This window comes from Tamandua tetradactyla, chromosome 4 (assembly GCF_023851605.1).
Source record: "Tamandua tetradactyla isolate mTamTet1 chromosome 4, mTamTet1.pri, whole genome shotgun sequence".
In the NCBI taxonomy this organism is placed as follows: Eukaryota; Metazoa; Chordata; class Mammalia; order Pilosa; family Myrmecophagidae; genus Tamandua; species Tamandua tetradactyla.
This window is the reverse complement of record NC_135330.1, coordinates 121,770,400-121,794,474: the sequence shown is the minus strand read 5'-3', so window position 1 is coordinate 121,794,474 and position 24,075 is coordinate 121,770,400.

Here is a 24,075-nt window from a genome sequence, read left to right as displayed (position 1 = left end):
GACCCAGACATTTGGAGATGGAGGACCCCAGAAATGTTGCCATGTGTCTCCACATGAGATGCTAAGAAGGCTGGAACTCAGACTTGTGTCCTGAAGGAGCTAAGTGAAAGCCCACAGATGCCAAGTGAGGATCCCCCACAGGAAACAGAGGCTGAAAGCCATGGAGCCCAGGAACAGGGAACCTGCAAATGACAGCCATGTGACTTCTCAGCTGAGATATATGTTCCAGATGGCATCAGCCTTTCCTGAGTGAGCCTCTTGTTGGTGCCTGAGTTTGGACATTTTATTGGCACTAGAATGGTAAACCTGTAACTTATTAAATTCCTTTTTGAAAATTCATTCTGTTCTTGGTATATTGCTTTCAGGCAGCATTAGCAAACTAGCACAGTATCAAAGACAAGACAAGAAGTTTTAAAAGATTTAGACTTACCGTTATGGCTTTTGAATATAATAGAAAGTATCAATACAAGATAAATGCCAACAATGTTAAGCAGTAAAAATCTATCTGCAATTTCATTAACACATTAACTTTTCCAATTAAAGTTTTACTTGTTTAACTAATTTAATAAGATGTAATGTGAACTCCAAATTAGGTTGAATTTATTTGTTATATTATTTTTGGGGACATAATCATAATCAGATAGTTTCTTCCTTGATGAACATGTTTTAATTATGAGTAATTATATTATATGCATTAAAAATTAAAATTAGGATGATGTGAAATATCTCTGTGGTGAGACAACTTTGATGTTACTGACATTTATTCACCTTATACCTTTTAGCATATAAAATCAAGATTATACAGCTCAATAAAATATTTTTAAATCTTTTGTAAAGATAATGACAGTGTTTGGTGATAAATGTTTGGAGATTTATTTACCATGTTTCTTTTCTGCTTCTAAGGAAAATTCTTCAATTAATTGTCAGTTTTTATTTGTAATTTCTAGATGTATTTATGTTATTGAACATATAATGAATTGCACATATTTAAAGTGTGCAATTTGATATATTTTTACATCTGTATATACTGTGAAACAACCAGTACTACAATCAAGACACTGAACATGTCTATCACTTCTAAAGGTTGACACCTGCCTCAATTGTATTTTCTCCCTCTCCAAACTCTGTGCTCAGGCAGTAACAGATATGCTTTCTCTCACTATAGATGCATTTGAATTTCCTAGAGATCTGTATAGATGGTATCACTCAGTGTGTATTCATTCTTTGTTTCCTTCTTTCAATCAGCACAATAATTTTGAATTTTATCCATGTTGTAGTGTAGATCACTAGCTCACCCCTTTTATAGCTGAATAATATCCCAATGTATAAATACATTGCAATTTAGTTAACAATTCACTTGCTAATGGACATTTGACCGGTTCTCAATTTTTGCCTATTAAAAACAATGCTGCAATAAGCATAGCCTTTGTATGGGCACATGCTTTCATTTCTATTGGGTTAATATCTATGAATAACATGACTATGTCACACAGTAGATGCATGGTTAACTTTTTAAGAGATTGCACAATGGTTGTCAGAGTACTTCTTCCTCTTGACATTTATTTCAAGAGTGTATGAGTGTTTCAATTTTTCCATATCCTTGCTTGCCTACCCTTAGCCATTCTAATAATTAAGTAGCAGCCCCTCATTTTTGTCTTAAGATGAATTTTCTTAATGATTAATGATGGTGAGCATCTTTACATGTGTTTCATTGCCATCCATATATCTTTTCTGGTGTTATCGTATTCAAATATGTTTCTTATTTCTATTGTTTTGTTTCTTTTGTTATTACTGAGCATTGATGGTGGTAAATATTTCTTTCCAAGTACTTTATTGAATATGTGATTTTCAAATATATTCTCGCCGTTTCTGGCTGGTCTTTGCATTTTCTTAAAACAGTCTTTCAACTGTTAGTCTTCTGTAATTTTTGCAAAGTCTAATTTATCCATATGCTCTATTATAGTCAAGTTTTTGGTATCTTTGATTAAGCCAACGTTTTCACCTATCTTTTCCTCAAGAGAGTTTACAGTTTGAAGCTTTACCTTAAGAGCTATGGTTCATTTCAAATTATTATTATTATTGTCCAGCATAAGTTACTAGTCAATGTTCACTGTTTTTTTTCCATCTAGATATTTATATAACCCAGCACAAGGATTGAAAGGTTTACCCTTCTCTCTTTGCCTTTGCAACTTCGTCAAAGCTAAGTTGCTTATGTGAGTCTGTTTGTGCATTATATTCCATCATTCTGTTCTATTACATTTATAACAATAGCACACTGTTTTGATTGGTGTCTATATAATTATCATTATTTTTTGATGTGTATTTATTTCCTGAAATCAGTAATGCTAGATTATAAATTCATTTTTCATTTCAAAATTGTTTTGGCTATTTTAGGACCTGTGCATTTCCATATGGATTTTAGAATTGGTTTGTAAAATTTTACAGAACATACTGCTGGCATTTGCTTTAGGATTTTGTTGAATCTAAAGATCAACTTGCACCTTAAAAAAACAATCAATTTGCAGATAATTGTCATTTTAATGATAGTAAGTCTTCTGATCAATGGAGACAGCAACTCTCCCCACTTTTGCAAAGTCATTTTAAATTTTTCTCTGGATTGTTTTCTGTTTTTCAGTGATATAATCTTAGTGAGATAATTCAGTCAGTTGGAGACTTTTCACAGAGAAGAGAGACTTTCACTCTTTCTTCAGTCAGTGAAGCTTTCCTATGGAGTTCCTTAAGACCCTTCATCAGAGTTGCCAGTTTCACAGCCTGCCCTGTGGATTTTGTTCTCTTCCATTCCCACAATTGTCTCAGACACCTTTATAAATCTCATATATACGGATATCTCCTGTTGGTTCTTCCTCTAGAGAACCTTGACTAATACAAGGCTCAAATCACCTGTGTGTCCTGTAAAGTTTTGTACATTCTATTAGCTATTCTACCTGGATGATCATGCTATCTGTGAGAAAAGACCAGTGTACTCTTTCCTTCGAATGTGTATGCCCTTTTTAAATTTTTCTTTCTTTTTTTCTTGGCTTATTGCTGTAGGTTGAACCTGCAATGTTGAGTTGAAGTATTGAGAACAGATATCTTGTTTTGTTTCTTATTTTAGGTGGAAAACAGTCCATTTCCACACAATATAAATTTAGTTGTAGGTTTTTGTGTGTCTTTTATTTTATCAGGGAGTTTACTTCAATTACTAATATACAGGGTCTTTTTAACTGGAAAGAATGTTGGATTTAAAGTTTTTTTTTTTTTTTTGGTTGTTTCTTCCATGACTATTAAGATGATTATGTGGTTTACTTTTCTGTCTGCTAACAAGGTGATTACATTGATTGATTATAAAGTGTTAGACCAGTTTTCATTAGTAGGACAAACTATTTCATCATGACATGCTATTGATATTGCCATATACTTTTTTTTCCTTTGGCTGGTTGATGTGATGAATTAAATTAATTGATTTTTAGAATGTTGAATGGGACTTCCAGATGTGGAATAAATGCCACCTGGAGATGCTGGGAAATTTCTTTTAAACATTATTGGATTCTATTTGCTGATATTTTCGTGAGAAATGTTGTACCTACATTCATGAGTGATTTTGATTTCCAGTATTCCTTTCTTGCAATGGTTTTATCTGGTTTTAGTATAAGAGTACCTCTGTCCTCATAGAATGAATTAGTGCTCCTTTAGCTTCTATTTCCTGGAGGAGATTCTGGAGAAGGGTGTCATTTCTTCCTTAAATGTTTGGTAGAATTCACTAATGACATACTTCAGTTTGAGGTTTAGTGAGTAGTATCCTTAATTTGTCAATTTCATCCTACTTACACAATTTGTGATCATGTACATGTTCATAGGACCCCTTTATTATCCTTTTGATATTCATGAGATGCATAGTAATGACTAGTGTTTCATTTGGGATAATGATAATCTGCCTTCTCTGACTAGAGAATGTCTATAAGTTTTAATGATTGATAAATGCCTGGCAAGCATTTATCAATTTTAACGATCTTTTCAAAGAATCAGATTTTGGTTTCTAGTTTAATTCCATTGTGATCTGAGAACATATTTTATACAATTTTTTTTAATTAGTTGTGTTTTATTACCCGGAATGTGATCTCTGTTGGTGAATGTTTCATGTGAGCTTGAAAAGAATGTGCATTTTGCTGCTGTTGGATAAAGTGTCTATAAATACCAATTAGAGCTAGGGAATTTTCACGTTAACTGTATCTTTCCACCTGAATATCATATCAATTACCACTGATGTTGAAAGCTATAGTAGTGGGTCTGCCTATTTCTCTTTGCATTCTATTAGGTTTTGCTTCACATATTTTGAGGCATTGTTCTTCGTTACAAATAGATTAAGAATTGGTATGTCTTCTTGGACCACAGACCACATCATTATTATGTAATGCCACCCTTAACTTCTAATGATTTTCCTTGTTCTTAAGATTGCTTTGTCGGAGATTAATGCAGCTATTTCAGCTTTCTTTGATTAGTGATAGCATGGTAAATGTGTCTACATTCCTTTAATTTTAATCTATCTTTGTCTTTATATTTAAAGTAGGTTTCCCACGGTCACATAGGTCCTGTTTTCCATTAGATCTTGTTTTTACTTTTTTATATCCACACAGACAGAGCTGTCTTTTACTTGTTGTATTTAGACCATTCACATTTACAGTTAATATTGATATAGTTAGAGTAATAACTACCAGGTCTGTAAATTTTCCCTACTCATTACTGTCTTAGTTTGCCAAGCTGCTATGACAAATACCACGCAATGGGTTGGCTTACACAACAGCAATTTATTGCCTCGTGGATTTGGAGGATAAAATTCAGAGTTCAAAATCAAAGCTTAGGCAAGACCATACTTTCTCACCTAAATCTGTAGCTTTCCGGTGCTGGTTTGTTGCAATCCTTGTGATTACAGTGGCTTACACCTCTGCCTTCCATCACGTGGTCTGTCTTTCCTTGTGTGTGTCTGCTTTTCTGGTTTCTGCAGACACCCCGCTTCTGCCCATGGCTTTCTCTGACCTCTGACATTTTAAAAGGCCTCCAGCAATACAGATAAGACTTACCCTGATTGAGTTTGCCATAACAAAATAGGACCATAGAAGTACCTACTCATAAATCAGTGCACGTGTTAATAAATAATACTTCTTCAAGGGTTCCTGTTTACAAATCGATTTAGACCCAGATGAATTCAGATTCAGATTAAGGGCATGTGTTTTTGAAAGAACACAATTTAGTCTGCCACAATTGCACTTGTTCTTTGTTTCTATTACATCTTCCTTTTTTGTGACTTTGGGTTTACCTTAATATTACTCCTCATATGGAGCCTGTTTCTTATAAATCTCTTAGTAATATCCTTGCTACTAAAATCCAATGATTTAATCTCAGTCTTTTGTATCCCTTAGTTCTGACCTTCATATGTGTTTCTCATAATTTTTATTTTTATTATTTCTTTACTTTATTAGTTGAGAGGAAAGGGTGGAGTGCACTGAATTTCAATAACTTTCCTTCCCATATATTGAATAAGATCTTGGTTATTATGTCTTCAGACTTTTGTAACGGAGAATGCTCTGAGACTATTTCAAAAAGGTGACATACTTTTCTCCTGCCTTAAATAGGTTTATATTTGTTTGTTTGTGTGTTTGTTTTGTTTTGCCTTTTTTTTTTTTTTTGGCACTTCATGGGGAGAAATTGTTGAAGTTTCCTGGTGGTAAAACCTACGAAAGTTTTCATACTCTCCTTAGACTGTGGTGTCCAGAAATTTCCCACTCTCATCCTAGTCCACACTTTGCCATGAGCAATTTCCCTAAATTACCACTAATTGTTCCTACCTGTTTATGGATCCCAAGCTTCAGATTTGGTAAGCTGATTGCAGCTGTATTCACCTATCCCTTCAGATTTCAGGTTGGCTATTAATCCTACAAACTCGGAGTTCTCTTATGGGTCCCAGAAAAATCATTGCTTTTCAATTTTTTCATCTTCTTTTGTTTTATTGTTTTAAAGGACGGTAGTGATAACTTCTTAGTTTTTACATGTCAGAGCTGAAACAGAAGTTCTATGGGAAGTTCAATAAGAAATTTAATTAAAAAATATATTTAATGATCAATTTAATTTGTAAAATAGGTATAGGTCTATTCAGGTTACCCATTTGTTTTTGAGTAAGTATTAGTATTTTTGGCCTCTCAAAAAAATTTCATCCTTTCATCTAAGTTGTCAAATTTATATGCAAAAACAATTGTCTAAAATATTCCCTAACTCTCTCTTTAATAAATGTAGAATCTATGGTTTTCCCTCCCTCATTTTTAATGCTGGTAATTTTTGTCTTCTTTTTTTTTCTCTCATCAGTCCAGATAGAGGGTGTTCTATTATAGGAAGCTCAAAGACCCAGGTTTGGATTACATTTTTTTCTATTGTTTTCTGTTTTCTATTTCATTGATTTCCACACTGATCTTTACATTTATTTATTTATCTATTTAACTTCTTGTTTACTTGCTTGTTTGGCTTAAACTAAATTAGTTGTAATTTAATTTATAATTAATTACTTTGTAATCTCTTTGTAATCTCTTACTGTGAAAGGTTATGTCATTACTCAGCAATTTTTTTTATAACACTTATTTAGTGCTAAAACAAACTTCCCAAAGTACTGCCGTGATGACAGACTATAAACTTTGATATTTATATTGTCACTTGAGTCAAAATATTTTCTGATTTATCCTTTGATTTATTCTTTGTTTCAGGGGTTAGTGCTCATACAATTTGCTCTTAGACTTCTAAAAATGTATTATATGTTATATTAAATATTATCACAAATAATGGTATCAATGGTTACAAACTTGAATGTGGATATCATTTGGAGTAGTATTTCACCAGCAGACTCAAAATATACTTATTTTAAAGATTTCCCACTCTAAATATTTCATTCTCAGTTCTGCCTATAGTCTTACTTGCTGTAAATGTTTCATATTATGAAATGTGAGGATATCCTCAAGTGATATTGTACCTAAGTACATCTGCCCTCCAAAATTTCAATTGTTGCCTAAAATCTATCCATAAATATTTACTGAGCACATATTATAAATATTATGAGAAACTAAGTTTCATCATCTAACTATATGCAAACTACAATGAACACACAATTAATACTCAAAAGTGCCTCTTATATGCAATTGTCTTACCCGTACTATAGGTATAAAATATTAAGGCATTAAATAATTTAAGAAATAAAGAGTTATGCTTGCAACCTGGGCAGTTTAGTTTTTAGCTATGAGCACTCAAATTAGAAATTCAATGCTGAATTGAAATGTCATGACTACATAAAACACATTTTCTCATAATGGAATGCTATGTTCTTAATTCATTTATCTCTGCTGTATGAATTAAAATACTTTTTATTTCACCTATACTAAATTTCTAAGTTTGATTCAGACATCACATTTTCATCCCTCTCACCTAAAATTGATTCTGTGCTCTAAAACCACCCATAATAATTTCTCTATGACACTAAACATAGTGATTCTCCCAACCCACATGAAATAGTCTTTCACAATATAGCATCTAACAGAAAGCATTGATGGGGTATTTTGCACCACCAATCACAAATCTATTATTAAAATAGTATCTGTTTTTCCCCAAATAAGGGATTTTCGATGAAATAAGGTGATTATTCATTATTTTTCATTACATTGACCATATGCAAATTTTGATACACACAGTTTTAATAAATAAACCATTTTTCATTCATGTCCAAGTTCTAAATATACTGAAGCTTTTCCTAGACAAAAGGAAATACATAAATAGTAATTAGACCTAAAAACTGTTGAGGGCTTAGTGTTGGCCAGGGAGTATTTCAAGAACTTGCATAGACTGATATGTTTACTTGTCATAAGAAACCCTTGAAGCAGGTACAATTAAGAGCCGATAAAACTGAGGACATGGAAGGATGTTTCCCCAGTGAATGTTTTCAACAAAGACTATTGTATAGCTAGATTATAAATTCCCAATCTTTCTTTGAAGATTTAAATATACTCTATCCAGTGAGATGTAATTTTTAGTATTGTGCTCAAGTTATTTGTCCCTTACTTAACAGGGAATTATTTATTTCCCCAAATGCCTCCATTGCTTTTTTCTGGCATTTTCATTACGGTGGAGTACATCAAGCCCAGTTTTAATCATGAAGAATAGGACAACATCTAAGAGGGTAACTGAACAGAAAGATCCTGGGAAAGTGCGAAAATGTATTGAGGACAATTGGTCTTCCTATGGACTGCTCGATACTGGGCAATTCTGAAATTTAATTGTAACTGAAGATAAACATCTATTTCAGTTAAGGCATTGTGATTTTTCACGTTTGGCACAATATTCTAGCTTGTCCCCTAGCTAACACATTGCTCAAGTTTACCCAGCTAGTAAGTGACAGCAGTGGGAATCAAAAATCAAAACAAGTTGGTCTGACTGAAAAATCACTTAAGTACACTATATTTTCCAAAGCGGTATCAAACAAATGAAAATACTTCCCATACTCCTATGATATTCTGGCTCTTTCTAATTCCATTTTGTATGCGTGTATTGGCTTTGAAACAGAACTTAAAATTAGCTTCGTAGCAAAACGACGTCAGAATCGTAGGAGGCTGGGGAGAAAAAATTTCTTGTAATTTTAGAAAATCTCAAAATACTTCATTGGTGGGTATAAGTAAGTTTCACTTGTAATCAGCATTTCTGATTATGCAATATTTCTGATTATTCAAGATACAGAACAGAGTTGTGGTCTTCTCACAATGTTAGAACTATATATCCAAGTTAATTTAAATTCTACAGATATAGAAACTTAGCAGGTGCAAGAAGTGATTCACTTTGCATTGGCATTATTGCTAAAGCTAGGCACAGAAAAAACGATTTCTTGAACATACCATGAAAACAAAACCCCTTGGAAGAAATAAAATCTGTGCGAATACATGACAAATAAGTTTGTGAAATATGTCAACATCAAAGAGAAGCCTGAGGGAATGCTTTCATACTTTTAAGTACAAGTTCATCATTTTTAAATGTATGTATACACTGCTGAACATGTATCAATGTGTCACTTTATCCAGAGTCCTGTAGATATTGATTAGTAGAAATATGTAGTGTAATAAAATGAACATGGTATTCCTGAAAGCTTTTGCAATAATAACAATTATTTTACTTCAGTTCTTCAAGAAAATGTTCATATGTGATTATTATATTGCATTTTTGTTTTATTCCATTTAGAACATCCTTTAAACCACGCACCAGCAAATGTTTTGGGCAGAGTTTCCTTAACAGATATCACAGGTTTGAGGTTTAGATGGTCTGTTTTGCAGCTCTTCACTTCTGCATTGTAGTGTGAAAGCAGCCATGGATGGTATATAAATGCATGGGCATGACTTTGTGCAACATAGGTTAAGCAGGTGTGGCTGGTGAGCCACATTTTGCTGACCTTTGGTTAGACCGGTGATTTCCAGTAGAACTTCTGGCCATCATGGACATGTTCTATACGTATACCATTCAGGATGTTAGCCCTTACCCAGACATGACTACTGAGAATGTGAACTGTAGCTCTTCCTACTGAGAAACTAAATTTTTAATGTTATTTAATTTTCAGCCATTATTACTTTATACATTTCTTCTGTTCTTTTCTCTCTTTCCTTTCCTTCTGGTACTCCCATTATATGCATGTTACACCTTTTTGTATTTAGCTCACAGTTCTTTGATATTCACTTTCATCTGTTCAATTTCTCCCCTCCACCACCACCACATTTCCATTTTGTAAGCTTCTAAAAATATTTTATTCAATTTCCCCAATTCTTTTCTTGACCATTTTCAGTCTACTGATGGGACCATCAAAGAGATTCTGTGCTTCTGTTATTGTTTATGATTCCTAGAATGATCTTTTCTTCCTTAGAATTTCCTTCTCTCTGCTTAATATTACCCATCTGTTCTTGTGCATTTCTTTCTATCAGCCCTAATCATTTGATGACTATTTTAAATTCCTATTCTGATAATTCTAACATTTCTGCCACGTCTGAATCTGATTCTGACGCTTGTTCAGTTTCTTCAGACTACGTGTTTTGCCTTTTCACATGCCTTATAATACTAAAAGGTGTATGTACCAAGTACAAATGAACTGAGGTAAAGAGGAATTTAGTATTGTATTTTATGTTTATCAGGCTAGGATTTAGGCAGAGCTTACTGTAGCTGTGGGTGTCAGAGGCTAAAATTACCGCTGGTGCCTTTATTTATGCCTCCCCTAACATCATTAGGTTTCCTTAGAGACTTGTAATTCCCTGTTATTAGGCAGGAGACCTATTGATGCAGTTGTGAGGTGTGGGAGAAAGGGAAAAGTCTATGTGGTAAGTTCCTGTCTTTTGGCGAACCTGTGTCCCTGGGTTGTGACTTTCACAAATGCTTCTCAGCTTCAACCTACCCCTTTGGTAAGCAAGGAAGTCTCGAGGAGGCTGGAATAGGGTATTTCCTCTCTTTAGTTAGGTTCTGGTAAAACTCCAGATGGCTAAACTCTGATAACATTGTTACTTTTGAGATTAACAATTCCTACATTGTTAAGGAGAACAGAATGCTCTGAAATAACCATATTTCAAAATGGTTGCTTTCACCCTCCGTCTGGTGGAAGCAAGAGGAAAATTTTCTCCTGCCTTCCCTGTGAGAACCTGGCAGGGCTCCTGGAGGTAAAACTCAAGAAAGGAGAGCCTCCTAAAACTGCTCCCTGAGAGTCTTTAACTCTCAACTTAACTTATATTAGGCCTCCAGTAATTTGTCAATTGCAATATAAGCATTCTTATCTGAACTGGCTCCAGCAGAGACTTTCACTCCTGTGCTTCTCCTTCGGGTAGGTAGTGATTCTCTATGTCTACCTACTCAGTCCATATTTTGAGACAGTGGCTTTCCCTGTGACTCAATCTCTCATGGACCTAAGAAGAATTGCTGTTTTTCAGTTTTTTAAACTTTTTTTCTCATTGTAAGAATGGGAGTGATAACCCCCGAGCCCTTTGAACGTCAGAGTGGAAATCAGAAGTCATAGTTTTCTACTTTCTTTTTCTCTTCCCCGATCTTTCTTTTTCCAAATTCGGTTTACTTATTTAATGTTTGTGCCAGTTTGAAAGGATTTAAATTCCCCAGAAAAGCCATGTTTTAATCCTAATCCCATTTCATAAAGGCAGCTGTTTCTTCTAATCCCTATTCAGTACTGTATATATGAAATTGTAATTAGATCATCTCCCTGGAGATGTGACTCAATCATGAGTGGTCATTGAACTGGATTAGGTGGAGACATGTCCTCACCCATTTTGGTGGGTCTGGATTAGTTTACTGGAATCCTATAAAGGAGGAAACATTTTGAAGAATGGAGATTCAGAGAGAGCAGAGAATGCTGCAGCACCACAAAGCAGAGGGTCTACCAGCCAATGACCTTTGAAGATGAAGAAGGAAAACACCTCCCGGAGAATTTCATGAAATAGGAAGGCAGGAGAGAAAGGTAGCAGATGATGCCATGTTTGCTGTGTGCCCTTCCAGCCAAGAGAGAAAACCTGACTGTGTTTGTCATGTGCCTTCTCAGTTGAGATAGAAACCCTGAACTTCATCGGCCTTCTTGAACCAAAGTATCTTTCCCTGGATGCCTTTGATTGGACATTTCTATAGATTTGTTTAATTGAGACATTTTCTTGTCCTATAAACTGTTAACTTGCAACTTATTAAACGCCCCTTTTTAAAAACTGTTCTATTTCTGTTATATTGCATTCCGACAGCTAACAAACTAGAACAAAGTTATTTAAATCAATTATTAAACAATACATATATACAGCTATGTGTATCTAATAACAACCTTATTAGATGGTACAAGTTTGGAAATACATAATAAGCATTCTTGAACAACATTTGGCTTTCCTTTTTTTAGAATGATTTCTATCTTTATTTTTATTTATTTAAATGTATAATTTTGTATAAGCTTATATTTATATTTGCTAAATAAAGTGTTTAGTGTTTTATTAAATCTTATATTGCAAATGTGTTGCAATCAATTTTGAACATAATGCCCTTTGACTTTCTATGAATGCTTAGAAAATACAGTATAATAATAACTAGATCACTTACCGTGGTATTTCACCTATTTTTAAACACCACAGAAATGTTATGTTTCATAATTATGTCCTTGTGGGCAAAGAATTACTGTCAAAAGAAAAATTACATTTTCTTTTGGTATATTTGAAGGGCATCAAGTTCAATAACAAAAATCTAATGAAATTAGTTTAGACTACACAAAAATCCCTGGCTCCTAGAAATTTCCATGTTGATTAATATAGGGCTTAACATTGTTTTGTTTTCAAGTTCCAGGTTCTTTCTTTTTCTCACAGTTGCCCTTCTCAGCATATACTCCCTAGGTAACTTTTCTTATGGTCTTAAGAGAACTACTTTGATACTAGGCATCCTATGCAAACATCAAAATATCCATTCAAAAAAGAGTGCATCTTATAATGAACAAGGAAATCGAGCTGAAGAATTCTCTCAACATCTCCTTAAACATGCTATGAAAATTGTGGCATATGATTTTACAGAATTTTTTTCACCGAAAAGGGGAATTGAACTATAAAAAAATCAATTTTGTTAACAAAGAAGAAGGGCAAAGCTTTTGGTGAACAAACTGTTACTTATGTAACTCAAAGATTTGAAAAAGATAAAGATAGATGTGCTATGCTATGTAATAAATTCAGTATAGGAAAAAGGATGGAAAATAAGTAATGTCAGAAAAAATGGACTATGTATTGTGAAATAATTAGTGACTAGGGTTAATCCACTTGATGTAATGTTAGTTGACTTTAATAAATCAATTGACTCATGTCCCAAAAATCTTACTAAAGAAATTAATTGAAATTGGCTTGTATATAGGAACTGTCACAGGGACTGAAACCAACTAACAAACCATAAAGAAAAACTAATGATAAATGCAATGAGATGAGGAAAAGAATGTAGTAAATGTTTTCCAGTATAAAACATTAACATTCCTATGAATACTGGGAAAATAGAAATGTTTCTTTACCCATAGGCATTAAAATTGAGTTTTTCCAAGAAAATCAAGTTTGTGTAAGTAAATTTAAAAATATTTTGCATTGTCTGTTTTCATTGCTCACTTTTTGGAGGCTTGTTTAGCTTGTGGTAGAAAAGAAGTTCAAGAGAGACTATACACAAGTCTTATAATACAAATAATAAAATTTCATTATTTGTTTTCTCAGAAAATGCCTACAACTGTGGACACCCCTTATGACTTAATTATTTTGCATTTAAAAGATATTCCCTCAAAAGTCTTATCTGATGTGAGTTAAAGTGTTGGCACTTTAGATGAGAGAGGTATAAACCTTCAAGTTTGTTTATCTAAAGGTTGTTTTCTTATAATTACTTTTACATATCGGATTAAAATTCTTGCTGTTTAATATTATGTTTGCACAGACACCGTGTCTGTTTAACCTCTACGATTCATTTAATCACTTGGGAGACTTAAATGAAATAAAGTCCCTGCAATAATGGCAATCACAGGCAACTGGAATAAAAATTTCATAGATACATAGTTAATTTATTTTATTTATTTAACAATTTCTTAAATAGTGGTTACTACTTTCCTGGCACTGTTCTATATTCTTTAAAGTTCTATCTAATATAAAGATAGAACTAATAGTCATATTGATATTTAATAATAGAATTTTATCATTCAGAAAAGATGAACACATTTATAGTTTGCCCCTCTGTCTAACTTTGTCAGGTAGGATGGATTTCAATGGGCAGTTATAAAACTAGGGGAAGTAATTTTTGAAATCCATGTGACAGAAGATACCATAGAACCATCATACTGGACTGACAACCTCAGAACTTCTTTTACATTAGGGAGGAAAAAATTTTTTTTCTTTTGTTTGTTTTTAATGCATAATTATTTTAGGTTTGAGGTTACATGCAAGAAAAAAAAAAGTAATCCAAAGTATACCCATAATTAGAAAAGAAGTGTCTATTTTAAACACACACACTCGCACATATACCCCCCCACCAAAGACTGATCAACTGTAAATGCAAATAATTGCTTAAAAAGAAATACATGATAAATGGTTTTTATCCTCAAAGTTACTTCACTCAGGCAACACACCTTAGTTCCATGGCTGAAGCAATGAGAGAAAATTTAGCCCCATTCTGTTTTCATTAGCCTTTCCCACATCTTACAAAAACGCTTTGCATGCAAATAATAAATCAGAGCTTCATCACACAGTCACATGTAAAAGAGGCTGGTAAAATATATTCTTTTTTTTTATTCTGGGAGGCATTATTTTTTTCTAGTTAAAAAACGAACAGGACTTTTTTAAGAGATGTTGGATGTCTTTTAGGAAAATAATGTGCTCTGGCACAGTATATGACATAGTCTGAATGAAAACTGGGTATCGCAAAGGTAATACTTTCACTGCCAAAGAATATGTTCCCCTAAAATAAATATCTAATTGTGTATGTTTTACAAAACTATACTCAATTTTTATGCAGTATTTCCAACGTAAAATATCAAATTCTAAAATTAATTTTAATTATATTTTTCATGATCGATTATGTCCCAGATTGGAAATGCATTGATCTTCATTTTAATGTCAATTCCGTGTCTTTGTGTATATTTAGAATTGCTTTCTACACATCAGAATGGCAAAAGGCACAAATACTGCACTAATACAAAAGACGTTTACTTCCTTATGCTCACAGAACACTGTAGAAATGCCTCCACCAAACTGATATTATAGCACATTTTATGACTGCCAAGCTTCCTCCTCCTTCAGTTATGCTCATATTGTGAGTAACTTTCATGATGAATGAGGAAGTAGATACTGAGTTGAAGAATCTCAGTGACACATGAATTACCAAAGCCTTGGGAATCAGGAGTCATCAACTACAAAGTTCACTTCCTTGAAGGGCTTCCATACAGACTTTGAAGTTTAAATTTCCCAAGCAACATCACCACCCATTTGGAAAAGAACAAGAGGTGGAAGAAATATTATTTGGAGGTGTTTCAACTTCTTTTTCACAAGTCCCTGAACTCATTTTCTGATAGTTCAAATTTGCCATTCCTGGAATTGTTGAATGCTCGACCAAGATTCTTACATTAAGGAATTGATTCAGCAAGAAAGCATTATAACTCTCTCCAAGAGAAAGAACATTGGCTATGGAGGTTTCCCTATAAAAATCTGAGTAGAAAGGAAAAATGTAAAGATTTTATGCAGAATATTTATTCATATACTACATTCTCCTTTTTCTTTAACTGAGCCTACTGATTCAAGGATTAAAATGTACATGGTTCTGACTTCTGGAGAAGATGGCGGCTTAAGACACATGGGTCTTAGTTCCTCCTCCAGAACAGCTACTAGGGAAGTAGAAACGATACAGAACAGCTCCCGGAGCCATGACAGAGACCAAGAAGACAGCGTACCCCATTCTGGAATGGCTGACTCGCTGGGAGAACCCGCTGCAGTGAGATCACTGAGGGGCGTGCGCTTCCCCGGGCCGGGGCGGCAGGCGGCTGGGGTTCCTTCCTCCCTCATTCCCGGGATGGCTGGGAGAATTGGACAGGAGATCCCCTCAAGCTGCTGCAGCTGGCGCACCCCCCCCTATGTGCGGCCCCCCGGACCAGCTGGGAGAATTGGCTCAGAGATCCCCCAAACCGCGGAGACCGGCGACCGGGGTCCCTTCCAAACACGTGGCTTCCTGGTCTGGCTGGGAATGGTGGATAGGCACTCCCCCAAGCCGCGGCGGCCAGCACCCCCCCGCCATGCTTGGCACCCCGGGCCGGCTGGGAAATTTGGACAGGTGCTCCCCAAAGCTGCGGAGGCTGGTGCCCACCCACCATGCTTGGTGCCCTGGGACAGCTGGGAAATTTGGACAGGCGCTCCCCCAAGCCACGGAGGCCAGCGACCCTCCCCAAGCACGGATTCCTGGGCCGGCTGGGAGATTCGGATTGGCAATCCCCCAAGCTGCTTCGGCCGGCGATCCTCCCCTACAGCGAGAGTTTTCCAAAGTTAAAGGAGCCACATCATCTTTTACTGGTGCGATCTGCAGACAGAGGAGAGCCACAAGCACCACCTACTGGGCAGAATAAGAAAAACAGAGCCCAGAGAATTCACAGAAAAATCTTTCAACCTGCTGGGTCCCACACCCAGGGAAATCTGATTATATACCCAGATGCCAGCAGAAGATAATGGATCATGCTCAGAAAATTGAAGATATGGTCCAGTCAAAGCACAAACCAATAGCTCAAAAGAGATACAGGAGCTGAGACAACTAATGCTGAATATACAAACAGAAATGGAAAACCTCTTCAAAGACCAAATCAATAAATTGAGGGAGGACATGAAGAAGATATGGACCGAACAAAAAGAAGAATAGAAAAACTGAAAAAACAAATCACAGAATTTATGGGAGTGACGGACAAAGTAGAAAAGATGGAAAAAACAATGGATACCTACAATGGTAGATTTAAAGAGACAGAAGATAGAATTAGTGAATTGGAGGATGGAACATCTGAATTCCAAAGAGAAACAGAAACTATAGGGAAAAGAATGGAAAAATTTGAACAGGGGATCAGGGAACTGAATGACAATATGAAGTGCACAAATATATGTGTTGTGGGTGTCCGAGAAGGAGAAGAGAAGGGAAAAGGAGGAGAAAAACTAATGGAAGAAACTATCACTGAAAATTTCCCAACTCTTATGAAAGGCCTAAAATTACAGATCCAAGAAGTGCAGCACACCCCAAAGAGAATAGACCCAAATAGGCGTTCTCCAAGACACTTACTAGTTAGAATGTCAGAGGTCAAAGAGAAAGAGAGGATCTTGAAAGCAGCAAGAGTAAAACAATCCATCACATAAAAAGGAAACCCAATAAGACTATGTGTAGATTTCTCAGCAGAAACCATGGAAGCTAGAAGACAGTGGGATGATATATTTAAGTTACGAAAAGAGAAAAACTGCCAGCCAAGACTTCTATATCCAGCAAAATTGTCCTAAAAATGAGGGAGAAATTAAAACATTTTCAGACAAAAAGTCACTGAGAGAATTTGTGACCAAGAGACCAGCTCTGCAAGAAATACTAAAGGGAGCACTAGAGTCAGATACAAAAAGACAGAAGAGAGAGGTATGGAGAAGAGTGTAGAAAGAAGGAAAATCAGATATGATATATATAATACAAAAGGCAAAATGGTAGAGGAAAATATTATCCAAACAGTAATAACACTGAATGTTAATGGACTGAATTCCCCAATCAAAAGGCATAGACTGGAAGAATGGATTAAAAAACAGGATCCTTCTATATGCTGTCTATAGGAAACACATCTTAGACCCAAAGATAAACACAGGTTGAAAGTGAAAGGGTGAGAAAAGATATTTCATGCAAATAACAACCAGAAAAGCACAGGAGTAGCTATACTAATATCCAACAAATTGACTTCAAATGTAAAACAGTTAAAAGAGACAAAAAAGGACACTATCTATTAATAAAAGGAACAATTAAACAAGAAGACATAACAATCATAAATATTTATGCACCGAACCAGAATGCCCCAAAATACGTTAGGAATACACTGCAAACACTGAACAGGGAAATAGACACATATACCATAATAGTTGGAGACTTCAATTCACCACTCTCATCAATGGACAGAACATCTAGACAGAGGATCAGTAAAAAAATAGAGAATTTGAATATTATAATAAATGAGCTAGACTTAACAGACATTTATAAGCCATTACATCCCACAACAGCAGGATACACCTTTTTCTCAAGTGCTCATGGATCATTCTCAAGGATAGACCATATGCTGGTTCACAAAGCAAGTCTTAACAAATTTAAAAATATTGAAATAATACACAAGACTTTCTTGGATCATAAAGGAATGAAGTTGGAAATCAATAATAGGCGGAGTGCCAGAAAATTCACAAATATGTGGAGGCTCAACAACACATTCTTAAACAACAAGTGGGTCAAGGAAGGAATTGCAAGAGAAATTAGTAAATATCTCGAGGCGAATGAAAATGAAAACACAACAGATCAAAACCTATGGGACGCAACAAAGGCAGTGCTAAGGGGGAAATTTATTGCCCTAAATGTTTATATCAGAAAAGAAGAAAAGGCAAAAATTCAGGAAATAACTATCCATTTGGAAGAACTGGAGAAAGAACAGCAAACCAATCGCAAAGCAAGCAAAAGGAAAGAAATAACAAAGATTAGAGCAGAAATAAATGAAATTGAAAACATGAAAACAATAGAGAAAATCAATAAGACCAGAAGTTGGTTCTATGAGAAAATCAATAAGACTGATGGGCCCTTAGCAAGATTGACAAAAGGAAGAAGAGAGAGGATGCAAATAAATAAGATCAGAAATGGAAGAGGAGACATAACCACTGACCTCACAGAAATAAAAGAGGTAATAACAGGATACTATGAACAATTTTACGCTAATAAATACAACAATTTAGATGAAATGGATGGGTTCCTGGAAAGACATGAACAACCAACTTTGACTCAAGAAGAAATAGATGACCTCAACAAACCAATCATAAGTAAAGAAATTGAATCAGTCATTCAAAAGCTTCCTAAAAAGAAAAGTCCAGGACCAGACGGCTTCACATGTGAATTCTATCAAACATTCCAGAAAGAATTAGTACCAACTCTCCTCAAACTCTTCAAAAAAATCAAAGTGGAGGGAAAGCTACCTAATTCATTCTATGAAGCCAACATCGCCCTCATACCAAAACCAGGCAAAGGTATTGCAAAAAAAGAAAACTACAGACCAATCTCTCTAACAAATATAGATGCAAAAATCTTCAACAAAATTCTAGCAAATTGAATCCAACAATACATTAAAAGAATTATACATCATGACCAAGTAGGATTCATCCCAGGTATGCAAGGTTAGTTCAACATAAGAAAATCAATTAATGTAATACACCATATCAACAAATCAAACAGAAAAATCACATGATCATCTCAATTGATGCAGAGAAGGCATTTGACAAGATTCAACATCCTTTCCTGTTGAAAACACTTCAAAAGATAGGAATACAAGGGAACTTCCTTAAAATGATAGAGGGAATATACGAAAAACCCACAGCTAATATCATCCTCAATGGGGAAAAATTGAAAACTTTCCCCCTAAGATCAGGAACAAGACAAGGATGTCCATTATCACCACTATTATTCAACATTGTGTTGGAGGTTCTAGCCAGAGCAATTAGACAAGAAAAATAAATACAAGGCATCAAAATTGGAAAGGAAGAAGTAAAACTATCACTGTTTGCAGATGATATGATACTATACGTCGAAAACCCAGAAAAATCCACAACAAAACTACTAGAGCTAATAAATGAGTACAGCAAAGTAGCAGGTTACAAGATCAACATTCAAAAATCTGTAGCATTTCTATACACGAGCAATGAACAAGATGAGGAAGAAATCAAGAAATGAATTCCATTTACAATTGCAACTAAAAGAATAAAATACCTAGGAATAAATTTAACTAAAGAGACAAAAAACCTATACAAAGAAAACTACAAAAAACTGTTAAAAGAAATCACAGAAAACCCAAATAGATGGAAAGGCATACCGTGTTCATGAATTGGAAGACTAAATATAGTTAAAATGTCAATCCTCCCTAAATTGATTTACAGATTCAATGCAATACCAATCAAAATCCCTACAACTTATTTTTCAGAAATAGAAAAACCAAGAAGCAAATTTATCTGGAAGGGCAGGGTGCCCCGAATTGCTAAAAGTATCTTGAGGAAAAATAACGAAGCTGGAGGTCTCACACTGCCAGACTTTAAGGCATATTATGAAGCCACAGTGGTCAAAACAGCATGGTATTAGCATAAAGATAGATATATCGACCAATGGAATCGAATAGAGTGCTCAGATATAGACCCTCTCATCTATGGACATTTGATCTTTGATAAGGCAGTCAAGCCAACTCACCTGGGACAGAACAGTCTCTTCAATAAATGGTGCCTAGAGAACTGGATATCCAAATGCAAAAGAATGAAAGAGGACCCGTATCTCACACTCTATACAAAAGTTAACTCAAAATGGATGAAAGATCTAAACATTAGGTCTAAGACCATAAAACAGTTAGAGGAAAATGTAGGGAGATATCTTATGAAACTTACAATTGGAGGCAGTTTTAGGCAGTTTTATGGACCTTAAACCTAAAGCAAGAACACTGAAGAAAGAAATAAATAAATGGGAGCTCCTCAAAATTAAACACTTTTGTGCATCAAAGAACTTCATCAAGAAAGTAGAAAGACAGCCTACACAATGGGAGACAATATTTGGAAACGACATATCAGATAAAGTTCTAGTATCCAGAATTTATAAAGAGATTGCTCAACTCAACAACAAAAAGACAGCCAACCCAATTACAAAATGGGAAAAAGACTTAAACAGACACCTACCAGAAGAAGAAATACGGATGGCCAAGAGGCACATGAAGAGATGCTCAATGTCCCTGGCCATTAGAGAAATGCAAATCAAAACCACAATGAGATATCATCTCACACCCACCAGAATGGCCATTATCAACAAAACAGAAAATGACAAGTGCTGGAGAGGATGCGGAGAAAGAGGCACACTTATCCACTCTTGGTGGGAATGTCAAATGGTGCAACCACTGTGGAACGTAGTTTGGTCGTTCCTCAAAAAACTGAATATGGAATTGCCATACGACCCAGCAATACCATTGCTAGGTATCTACTCAAAGGACTTAAGGGCAAAGACACAAACAGACATTTGCACACCAATGTTTATAGAAGCATTATTTACAATTGCAAAGAGATGGAAACAGCCAAAATGTCCATCAACAGATGAGTGGCTAAACAAACTGTGGTATATACATATGATGGAATATTATGCAGGTTTAAGACAGGATAAACTTATGAAGCATGTAATAACATGGATGGACCTAGAGAACATTATGCTGAGTGAGTCTAGCCAAAAAACTAAAGGACAAATACTGTATGGTCCCACTGATGTGAACTGACATTCAAGAATAAACTTGGACTATGTCATTGGTAACAGAGACCAGCAGGAGTTAGAAACAGGGTAAGATAATGGGTAATTGGAGCTGAAGGGATACAGACTGTGCAACAGGACTAGATACAAAAACTCAAAAATGAACAGCACAATAATACCTAGTTGTAATATAATTATGTTAAAACACTGAATGACGCTGCATCTGAGCTATATTTTTTTTGTTTCTTTGTTTGTTTGTGTCTTTTGTTTTTTTTTTCTTTTTCCTTTTTTTATATATTTTTTATTTATTTTTATTATTATTTTTATTTTTTCTCTATATTAACATTCTATATCTTTTTCTGTTGTTTTGCTAGTTCTTTTCCTAAATCGATGCAAATGTACTAAGAAATGATGATCATGCATCTATGTGATGATGTTAAGAATTACTGATTGCATATGTAGAATGGAATGATTTCTAAATGTTGTGTTAATTTCTTTTTTTCTTTAATTAATAAAAAAAAGAAACACACAAAAAATGTACATCGTTCAGCCACCCTTTCAGCTTCCTTCTCTCTTTCTCACACACAAATACACACACATACACAGCACACTACACAGAGTTTAATTAATTCCAAGTAAAATATTTTGATCCATACTTTCATTTGCTCCTCCCCTTACTAATTTTATTTAAAAGCACATATTGAAAATCCAGTATGAGCATATCCATGCGATAATTAATGAACTTAAAAAATTAAAAAAATAAAAAATATATTTAAAAGATAACTTTAAAATCATTTGTTACTGTTTTTTTCCTTTTTCTTTTTTTTTGGCGGGGGATACATGGTCCAGGAATCAGACCCAGGTCTCTGACATGGAAGGCAAGCATTCTACCACTGAACCACCCTTGCACCCTTTTGTTACTGTTTTTAATTTTGTGTACTAAATATGTTTTTGTTTTGCTTTTATTTTCTTTGCCTTATTCTCAAGGGACTTGCTCTTTATTTGGGAAATTAAAATATACAAAAAACGATTAATAAATAAATCTAAGACAAATTACTTTCAAAAGTAATTTTTGCTTGGAGCTCAAGCAAAAATGTTTCATGAAAACACAGTGGAAATTCTTTTGAAAAGGAGAAACACATTTGGCCAGAGTTTCTTCAAAAAATGCATAAAGGAGTAGTTTAAATGAATAGGTAGCTTTTTCAAATATTTCTAACACATGCAAATTAAGTTGGAATTTCAAAAGTGATTACTTTCAGATAAACAAAAAGGAACAGGCAGAGAATTTCAGGGAGAAGAGAAACAAATGAATGAATATAAAATTTCAGAAGTAAATATGTGCGATTGGAAAATGATGGTATCTTGATTTCAACTGGCCATAGAATGGTAGATAGTTTTGTGCCTATAAGGAGGAGGGCAGGCATTAAATGCAGAAGACAAGCTATGAATGGTCAGAGAGAATTCTGCATGCTGATAGGAATCTCTTTACAATTACTAACATTAAGGAGAATAGCGAAAACATTTAACTTGAACTGTTTTACTTGATGTAAATTAGGGTTTGAAGCCATATGTGTGTGTACATATATATGGTTGTGCGTGTGAGTGTGTGTGTATTTCAAATGAATTTTCCCAACCAATTTATGAGGTTTAAACTAGAGATTATTATTCTAATTTTAGTGGCCATGCTATTAATGTAAAATAAGGTTGCAAGGAAAGTACTCAGCCCAAGATTTAACCATTGGTGAAGACTTGATCTTTAGCTTAAAGCCCACCTGACTTGAGAGCCAACACTGTTGGCCACTCTTTCGTACTGCGCACCCAGACAAAATGATGTGTGATGAGTACAGCATCGTTCAGGATTGTGCCATGAGCAGGAGAAGCTTTTCATATTTTAAGTTGCAAGTGGATTTCAGTTCAGGAATTCAAAGAATTACACAATTGCTCAAAGTGCAGTCTGAATGGGTGCAGCTTCCCACAGCCTCAGCTCCTGGCAGCCACAAATGACGTGATTGTAAAGAATTCGCCTTGTGACTACATATCTGCCAGAGACAGATTTTTAGAGGAAAATGGATTGTGCCCTCTCTGTCTCCGAAATGTCTCTCAGTGACTCATAGACAGACTCTAATCCAGTATCATATGAGGAAGGAGATTCTAAGAAATGCAGCTCTTATTTCTCAGCTTTGAAAATGAGATCATCAGAGGTGGCTAAAATATCACGTATCAGGTTGACAACAAAAAAGCCAGTATAAGTATTACTGGTGCAAACACTGAAAGAAACAAATCTTCCAACATCTTTGACTGGTGCATGAGTTTTCATGGGCCCATAATTCACAAATCAACTATATTCCCATGTTACAAGGTGCTTATCACATTGAAATTCTCCTAACACTTTTTCCTATGCAAATCCATGTACTGAGAATGGCTTGATTCACTTCAAAGTAGTATTTCTCTGTAATGCAAAAATAATCATAAAAAGTATTTTCAAATATGAGGCAATATATCTAGATTTTGCCAAATCAACCTATTTATCCCATAACTTTGAGAGGGAAAGCCTCACAGAAGAACATTAATAGAATGGATAAGCAATGTAAAAAAACACCCAAACAAGTAAGTAAATGACATATGAAATGTTGTGATGTGTTCTTATGAAGAAAGATGTTGTTTGGTGATGTATATTATCCAAGCTCTAGAAGGAAAAAATTGGTGGCATAAAAGTCAATCATAAAGCATTTAGATAACTAAAATAAAGCATATAGATTATTTTAATTCCCTGTTTTGAGCCTAGCATAATACTGTTTTTCTCCTTCTGGTTGTTAATAGGTTGCTCATTTCTTTCTGACCACTCCGAAGCTGGTCTCCATAAAACCCCCCTAACTAGCTTGTAAATATGCAGAAACATCTATTTTGCCCCTTACTCCTAAATACATTATTGTGGACTTTCCAATAAGAAGAAGTTAACTCACATCATCATATTATAATGATCAAAATTTGGAAACCTAATTTTATGATATTCTCTAATTC